Genomic DNA, 10049 nt, shown 5'->3' on the forward strand with positions numbered 1-10049 from the left:
CCCCCCTCCCCCCCTTTGTCAGCCGGTCTGATGACCACTTCCTTCTTCTCCCCCAATTTCTTTTCTATTGTTCTCCAGATTTTTTCAGTTTTCTTATGATTCCTTTTTTTCTAATTTCTTTAGATCTTCTTCCACCATCTTCCCAAATGCCCCCAAACATTGGTTTCCTGGTGTATTTGGGTTAAACGTAGATCTATTCCTCAGGTTGGTTTGAATATATACTTTAATTTATACTATAATTTATCCCGTCATTTTGACGAATTTCATCAAAGAGATCCGTCGGGATTAATATTTTATGGCATAGACCAGTGATGGTGAACCTCGGCACCCCAGATGTTTTGGAACTACATTTCCCATGATGCCCTGGCACTCTGCAGTGTAGTGGAGCATTATGGGAAATGTAGTTCCAAAACATCTGGGGTGCCAAGGTTCCCCATCACTGGCATAGACTGTATTAAGGATAATTGGAGGGGAGGTAACAAAACAACTTTGATTTCACAAAACGGAAACTGCATGGATCTATAGGTTGGGGTCCCTTGCTCCGCGGGGCCTCAACCTTGATATAGACCTAAATTGCTTTATAGCTAACCCCTAGACATTAGATACAATGACCTCCTCCTCTTTATGGTCTTTTCTTTATATTCTTATTCTTATATTTCTATTTATTTTTGTGTTCAGGGTTCTCTCTTTTTCCCTTTTCCCATATTTATATATATTTTTTTCTTTTTGTTACATATTGGGTAGAGGTACTTATTTATATACCTTATATATGGGATAAGGGAATTTGTTTGTGTATTATTATTATTATTTTTTGGATCTATAGCCTTGTTGGATGACATTTAGATTAATATGGGGCTATATCGTTTTATCGTCGTCTCATTTATTAGCAAAAGCTCTCATCCTATCCTCGATCTGAGACAGATCTCCCCTTATATAACTTTACTTGATAATATCCGGATTGGTATAGTTTTTGAGTATTTTTGTCTCTTACTTTTTAGTTTTACGGGATAGTATCTGGCTTTGTAAAGATGAAAGAAAAAGATACTTCTGTCCTCTAGATGCCATGGCTTCCTGTCCCTCCTGTCTATTAATAAACCTAGGGTGGTTGCAATTAGGCAGAATGGATGTTGTCTAGTCTTAGTACTGAACAGGGAAATCACTTAGCCAATATGGTATAATATCTGATTCATATAAGATTTGGCTTTTATTTGGTGTTTTTTCTATCTTACCCCAACAAAATAATTTTATTAAAGATTTCGGCTCGTATGATTGAAGATTTTGGTTTGCTTTTTATTCATATTTTATTTTATCTCCTTTTGTTTTATCTTCAATTTACGTCATTTATGGAAATGTTTTATTTATTAATAACAAAATATTTTTTGGGATAGAGGTTTCGTTTATAGAGATAAGGTGTGTGTTCTTCTCTGCGTACAGTTCTCGAGGAGTCCCTCCTCTGTGCCCGCCCTTTCGTGACCGGATTGGTCCATTTATGGGAGGTGTGGGGTATATCGAGACATCCTCATTATTTACAAGTATGGTCATGATGGCCCCTCCCCGTGCCCGTCTCCTATGATTTTGATTGCTCTTTTTTACGGTGATTGACATGTGGAGGGGTCCTATAAAATACGTGGTGTGTAGTGGCGTGGCACCGCCGCTGAAGACGTCAATGACGAAACGCGTCAGGGGAGCCACACACACTACGTCATTTCCGGGGTCGCCCCGAACGGGTGGAACGCAGTTGGAGCGCGCGCTGTGTATCCTCTGATCAGGTCCCGAATACGTTTTTGAAGCCTGCAGAGGGTGTATGTATATTTTTTTTCTAGCCACAACCTGAGGATTAGCAGTGGGGTTTTTCCGCACTTTATAACAGCGGACTGCTGGCACTATAAGCTAATTTTGAATTGGATGTATGTCCTCTTTAGTTTGCGGAACACTTGCTGACTATTAATTTGGGACCTATCATGGTGTGAGCTATTTGAAAGTCTTTAATCTGCCCTCTGCTAGCTTTTTTCACAGCTTCATTTTAACTTGTCTGAGACTGGTTTTTATTAGTTTCTGTTTTTTTTATTTTTATTTTTATTATTTTTTGTTTTGTATTTTTGCTATTAATTATTATTTTTTATCCTGTTACTCCACTGTCGTATGAACTGTTATGTGGAAGTATGTGACAATTAATTTTCATATATTTTTGTATTTTATATTTTTTGTCATTTTTTTATATAAAAATATCTTTTAATTTATACATTTTTTTGGCATACGTGCTTTTTAAGAATAAAAGTTTTTTTCCTGCCATTATAATTAGTGCTCTCCTATTTTTTGATCACATTTAAATTATCCACTACACTATGGAGATTTCATATTTGTTCTCCTATGAGGATTAAATTGGACTCCCTCCTTTTTGGAATCCTTTTTTTATTAGTTTCTGTTTTTTTATTTTTATTTTTATTATTTTTTGTTTTGTATTTTTGTTATTAATTATTATTTTTTATCCTGTTACTCCACTGGTGTATGAACTGTTAAGTGGGAGTATGTGACAATTAATTTTCATATATTTTTGTATTTTATATTTTTTGTCATTTTTTTTTATATAAAAATATCTTTTAATTTATACATTTTTTTGGCATACGTGCTTCTTAAGAATAAAAGTTTTTTTTTTCCTGCCATTATAATTAGTGCTCCTATTTTTTGATCACATTTAAAATGATCTACTACACTATGGAGATTTCATATTTTTTTCTCCTATGAGGATTAAATTGGACTCCCTCCTTTTGGAATGCGCATATGGTGCCTGAAAACTGGGATGGCATTTAAAGGTGTAGTACCCCGGGGGAGGGGTGTATTTCTTGGAGTAATCACATTGCAATATGGATTTGAAGATTGGAATCACATAAAGACTGTTCTGAAGGCCCAGTACCCCTGTAGGGGGTGTATGGTTTTGGTGATTCGGGAACCTTGTGGGGGAGCACACTGTCACCTGGAGAATTTTAGTCGCAAGCACCAAAAGTCACTTTATTACTGCTGGATTTGCACAATCAAGGATTTTATTGATTTTTTTTTCTTTTTTTTTCATCTGTTCTGTTGTTGTTGTTTTTTTCACATGTGGACATCAATAGACTCTTTTTGTGGTTTTTGGTTTTTCTTTTTTTCTGCTTTTGTTTCTTTTGGCTTTATTTATATTATTTATAATTATTTATTAAATATTATTTATTAAAATATTATTTATTATATTATATATATATATTATATTTATTATTATATATATATATATATATATATATATATATATATATATATATAAAAAATATTTATTATTATTTAAATAAAATATTATTTAAATAAAATATTATTAAATATTATAAATATTATTTATATTTATTATTTATATTTTTGGCTTTATTGTTTATTCATTGGTGTTTTTGAAAAACTTTTTATTTCTGATTTAAATTTATTTTTTCACATATTTAGACACACAATCGTATATATATATTTTTTTTTTTCCTTTTTTCTATAATATATAAATACCCTGGTTGACATTTATTGTATATGCATATACTTAGTTAGATTCTTTTGCAGGTTTGCACATCTAGATACATGAGGTTTGGGGTTTTGTGTATATAGAAAATAATTTTTTATAGCCATATTGTTTTGTTTTTTTCATGAGGTTGCACTTTATCTTGATTATCTGATAGTTTGTAGTTGATTAATGTTGATTAATATAACACATATAGGGAATTGTGTGAATTGCCTGTGACTCACATTCGGTATTATATGCAGCATTTATCTTTGCACATAAGCACTTTATAATATTTCCTGTAGTCCCTTTATGCAGTTTATTGAATTTTTAAGGTGAGAATTCGATTGGTTTCAACAAATTTATAACGATTAACCTTCCGTTTTGTGGTAATATTGTGTTGTTTTTTTTAAAAGGTGTTTATTTTAAAATATTTTTGAACATACATACAGCATATAAGGCAAACAGTATACAAGTCAAGGAGTCTCCCTCCAGAGGTGAATACAGAGGCATCAATAAAGACGCCTCGTTGGAGTAAACCAAACTGCTACCATTATATGCAAAAACACAGAGAAACCCCAACAAAACAAAGACACAACAACAGACATGCCAACATTCGCGCACACACACCCATCACACACCTGTCACCGTCCCCCTATGCAGTATCATTTCAACATAAATAGCTGCCATATAAGGTCATACAGTAGAAAATTACCACCCCGTTTCGTTCCCCCCCCCCCCCATACCCGGGACCACCATCCACAAAGCCCAAACCTCCAGCCCTACCCCCGCAGCCCCCCCAGGGGGTCCTGCGAGGATAGGACCGTCCCCCAAAATGAACCAGAGACATCCAACCATGGTTGCCACACCTTATGAAACTTTTTCAAGCAAGCTCTGTGTTTATACACTATTTTAAACTTAGGGAGTTCACCATTAATAATACCATACAGTGATTGAATTTTGGGAGGAACATTGTCTTTCCAGTGCAATAAGATCACTTTACGTGCATAAAATAAAATGGTACGCAGAAGAGTCCGTTCTGACGCCCTGTGGACAAAGTCATTAAATATACCCAGCAGCCCCACCTCAGGGGTTTGAGGCACCGGGAGAGCAAGATGATCATCAAAGAATGTGAACAGGTCCGTCCAATACACATTTAGTCCAGGACAACTCCAAAACATATGAAATAGATCAGCATTATCGTGAGTACATCTAGGACACAAGGCCTCAGTTCTCAAACCCATTCTAGCCAGTCTAGCCGGTGTGTAGTGCAGCTGATGAATAAACTTAAACTGAACATATTGGTCGGAGGTGCTGATAATATCCTGGAAGCAGGTTTCAGTAGTTTCCTCCCACCCCTCCTCTACCAGGGCAGGTATCAAACGCTTCCACTTCACAAAGGAATTGCAAAATGGGTCTGCTCCTGCCCTGGAGAGGTGATCATAAAAAGTTGTAACCTGTTTAGTAAGATCCGGGTAAGACATTAGGTCCTCCATAGGGGACTCCTGAAGCTCTATGTGCAAGGAACCAAACTGCGCCCGAATGGCATGTCTAAGAAGTAGATACTTATAGAAAAATGTATTATCTATTGAGAAGGTACCCCGTAAGTTTTCAAAGGATTCAAACTCATTTCCCTTGACGATGTGGGACAGGCGCAGAACATGCAGCCTAGCCCACCATTGGGAGTCTGGGTGCCCCTGTAGTTCAGGTATACTGGGATTGTCCCATAGCGGTGTTTGTGGTGACCTGCCCGGGGTAGAAATAGAAAGGAGTTTCTCTCCCTCTCTCCAGGCCAGTAGACCCACCTCCATAGGGGAAAATCTAGAGCATTTAGAATGTAGGGCCCTGTGCAGTACGTCATTAACCGAGTCAAACGGGGCATGGAGGATTGACATGAGAATGGCGGAGGGGGGCTGGGGGTTGGAATGCAACCAATCATACATATATGTCAGTTGGGAGGCAAGGAAATACTTGCCTAGGTTCGGGTGGGCCAGGCCTCCTTTCGATTTAGAGGATTGCAAAGATGTCTTGGCAAATCGCAGATGGGAGTTTTGCCAGATAAAGGAGGACACACTGGATTCTATTTTCATAAATACCTTTTTTGGGAGATAGACCAGGGCAGCTCGAAAAAACAGTATAGAAATTTTGGGAGGAATATCATCTTAAAGATGTTAATACGACCTATTAAGTTGAGAGGGAGAGTTGCCCACGCTTGAAGTCTGTCAACCATCTGTTTTGTGATTGGGGTAATATTCAAGGCTTCATATTTGGGGAGCACGTTATGTATCTGAATGCCCAGATATTTAAATGACTGGGACGTCTAAAGTTTAGACGCGGTCAAGTACTCATAGGAGCAGCGCGGGCCGATGGGGAAAGCTATCGACTTGTCCCAACCTACCCTCAGACCAGACACATCTCCAAATTCCTCAACCACCTGCATGAAACCATGAAAGGAGCCTTCCTTACCATCCAAATAAATCAAGGCATCATCTGCATACAAAGATATCTTTTCCTCCAGTAATCCTACTCGGATGCCCCCTATCCCCGAAGCCTGCCGCACCACCAGGGCCAGGGGCTCTATGGCGATGGCGAACAGGAGCGGGGACAGGGGACACCCTTGTCTAGTCCCCCTAAGCAGCCGAAATGGAGACATCTCTATTAGTTCTCACCCTCGCACTCGGCTTAGCGTATAGCAGGCGGACCCATTTTGTAAATAGTGAGCCAAAGCCCATGTTAGCCATTGTCTCCCACAAAAATGACCAACGCACCGTATCAAATGCCTTTAACACATCTAAGGACAATACCAAACTACTTTGTTTATCCCTACATGCTCTATGGATATGTAGATATAATCTGCGTATATTGTCAAAAGTGCTACGTCCAGGCATAAGCCCAGCCTGATCTGGCGAGATTAATGAGAGTATAACCTTTTGCAAACGAAGAGCCAATATCTTGGCCAAAATTTTTGCGTCATGGTTTAGGAGGGAGATAGGACGGTAGGACTCACATAGCAATTTGTTCTTGCCCGGCTTGGGCAAGACCACTATCAGGGCTTCATTCATGGAGTCAGGAAGAGATACCATGTTCAAAGACGCTCTGTACGTAAGGAGTAGCTTAGGGGCTACCAATTCAGTATAGGTCTGGTACCACGCCGAAGGGATACCGTCAAGGCCGGGGGCCTTCGAAGGCGGTAGGGAACCTATCGCTGCCTCCACCTCCTCAAGAGTAATCTCCTGCTCAAGGAGGTCTCGTTGGGCCTCCTCCAGTCCAGGAAACACCAACGACGAGAAAAAACCCTGAAATGTAGCCTCCGATGGGGGCACTGGATCGTCATAAAGTTTGCTGTAGTATGAGGTAAATTCCTGATTTATCGCCCCCGGGTCTTCAGTAGTAGAACCATTGGGCAGTTGTATGGCAGAGATGGAACTATCCAGATAATCCGTATGAGCGAGGAAGGCTAATAGCCTCCCATTCTTACCCCCGTGTTTGTGTAGTTTTGCTGTCAGGTGTAGTTGTTGTATTTTAGTTGTGTCCACGAGATGTAACTGTAACAGCTTGTGGGCATTCGTCAGGTCACCTCGAGTAGTCTCAGTCGGGTTGAGTATATGTCTACGTTTAGCCTCCTCAAGGGAACGTTCGAGATCCAGTTGTTGGGCCCTCCCCGCTCGTCTATGATGCTTAATACGGGATATGTACGATCCGCGCAAAACCGCCTTAAAGGCATCCCAGGTAGGTCCCGGTGCCGTGGTGCCAGTGTTCGTGGACCAGTAGTCTGACATATCTGAGGGAATGGCCTCTTGTATCCCCGGTGTGGACACCCACAAGGGACTAAGTTTCCACACCCTAAATGAAGGACAGTGCCCCAGGGAAAGGGTAACCTGCAGTAGTGAGTGATCCGAAACTGTTTGAGAGATATATTTAATCGCCCTGACGACCGGCAGGAAACTCCCGGTGGCTGGTGCATAGTCTAGTCTGGACAAAGAGCCATACGTTTTGGATTGACATGAGAATACCTTTACCCCCGGGAATTTCCAACGCCAAATATCAACATATCCATAGGCCTCACACCATTTACTAAACATTCTTGATTCGCTTCCATGGGGTTTTCAACCGATCCAGATCAGGCTGTAGCACCGAGTTGAAATCACCCACAATAAACGTAGGGCAAACAGGTAACAGTGATAACTTAGTACTCAAATCGGAGAACACCGTGGCCGTGGCTGGCGGAGGAACATAAATTGTGACCAGAATGACAGGAGTTCTTAGCACCGTGGCATGTAACACTAAAAATTGACCCCCGGGGTCCGAGACCACCTGATGGCACTCAAACTGTAGCCCTTTGCGTATTAAGATGGCCACCCCATGAGCATAGTTGGAGTAAGTGGAATGAAAGTTGTGAGCCACCCAACACTTTTTTAACGCAAGGATTTTTGAGCCCACCAGATGAGTCTCCTGCAGACAAAGAATATGCAGGTGCAGTCGTTTAATCTGCTCAAACACCAATGCACGTTTAAATTTAGAATTTAGCCCCCGAACATTCCAGGAGCATATGTTTACCTCAGCCATGTACGGGCTGGGAATAGTGTAAAAGAACGCGAACAAGCGGGTGTAGCCCGCCCAGGAACCCCAAAACAGTCCCTCACCAGACAGCCAGAGCCACAGTACCTCCAGGGGGACAGGTGACACATACATACTCCCATCCATCCACACACCACACACTCCTCACCCATACAACAGACAACAAATAAAGGGCTGCCAAGTAGCAGCAACAACCCTGCCCTGCTCCCACGGAAATGGAGCGGGCTTGTACCCAAAACTGGGGCCATGCGTGGGGCGCATGGCCTGATAGCCATGCAATTATCCACAACTAGATAACTACACCACAATGTGGCTCAAAATCGTTCTGCCTGGAGCAGCTCCCAGGTACTCATCCAAAAAATGGAGGAGAAAAAAGAGTCCCGCAACATAAAAAAATAAATCTTGTTAGTCCCAACATGTTTCAATAAGAGCAGCAGAGACCCGCCTCCCTGACCGAGGCAGTTGCAAAAAAGAAAAGAAAAAAGGGGGGGCAAAGAAGAAAAATAGAATGATAACCATCCAGGCCATTATCCTTCAGGCAGGATCTTGAGGGGGTTGGGGTAGGGATTCCCACATGCAAGGACGTTCTTGGGTGACTGGAAGAAAAGAACCTTCTCCTTAAGGACAATACGTAGGGTAGCCGGGAATATCATAGAATACTTCACTGCGTGTTCTCTCAGCTTGCGTTTAACAGACTGGAATTGCGCCCGTTGGTTGCGAACAGCCACAGAATAATCTGGATACAGTGACACAGCAGCATTATTGATCTTCAAGCTGCCTTTCACTCTGGCCGCCCGCAGTATAGCATCTCTGTCTCTGTAGTTCAGCAACCTAATTACCATGGTACGTGGCGGATTGCCCGCGGGGAGAGGTCTGCCCGGGACTCTGTGAGCCCGTTCTATCACAAAGCAGGGGGACAGGGTGTCACGGCCAAATTCCTGCTCAAGCCAACTTTCCAGAAAGGCCACTGGGTCAGACCCCTCTACCCGCTCAGGAAGACCCACCAGCCTCAGGTTGTTACGTCTGAGGCGGTTCTCGAGGTCGTCCATCTTGTTTTCCAGGGAGGCAATTTTACCCCCCGCCGTATTAAGTTTAGGCCAGATAGGGTCAACTGCATCCTCCAAGTCACTAATACGTTTCTCAGTCTCATACACCCTTCCGCGTATTTTCTGAACATCCTGTCTCAGCAATGTAAAGTCACTTCTTATTTCAGCCACAGTCCCCATTAGAGCCACATGGTTTACCTTAATGGTGTGCAGCACATCGGCAAGCGTCGGGTCCCGGCCGCTCCCCTCCGCCTCCTCTCCCTCCGAGATCTGTGACTCCAGGATCGGGGGGTCCGAATGTCCCGGGGAGGACGGCGGAGAGGATTCCCCAAAGAGATCCGGCGTGGAGGCCGGAGAATCACAGAGCTCCGCGGTGGTGGTCCGGCGGCCATCTTGGCCTGAGCGTGTGTGCGCAGACATTCGCGCCGGCGGCTGCCTTCTGCGTTTGCCCATCCGCCGATATCACCTGCCAGGGAAGCGGGGGGGTCCTCCGGTGCAGTCGGTGTCTTTCGGTCGGCGATTAGCGTGGGATTAACCCAGGATGGAGCAGGATTGTAGCGGGAGAAGACGGAGCTGCTCAGAAAGACGTCCGCTCACATGACCACCTAGGCCACGCCCCCCTGGTAATATTGTGTTTAGTGGAAATAAGGGTGGCACTCATCTCTAATATTAGGTAGCGCCGGATACCCCACATTCTTTTGAGATTATTAATTAATTTGAAAGACCCTTGCGGGGATTTCTTGGTTGGGGGGGCTGCAACCTGTATGTACAGATATTTGTATGTTTTTCGCTCTTTGTATTCCTTCTGCTTCCCGTATTGCATAAGCGCGGCTTTGTCCAATCTTTTTAATTTCAGCTGAAGAAAGACATTACTTTCACCAAAAAACAAAATGGCACGTTTTGAGTTTGGGAAA

Source organism: Lithobates pipiens, unplaced genomic scaffold (assembly GCF_037356315.1).
Source record: "Lithobates pipiens isolate NorthernLeopardFrog02 unplaced genomic scaffold, aLitPip1_a1.2 Scaffold_28, whole genome shotgun sequence".
Lineage (NCBI taxonomy): Eukaryota > Metazoa > Chordata > Amphibia > Anura > Ranidae > Lithobates > Lithobates pipiens.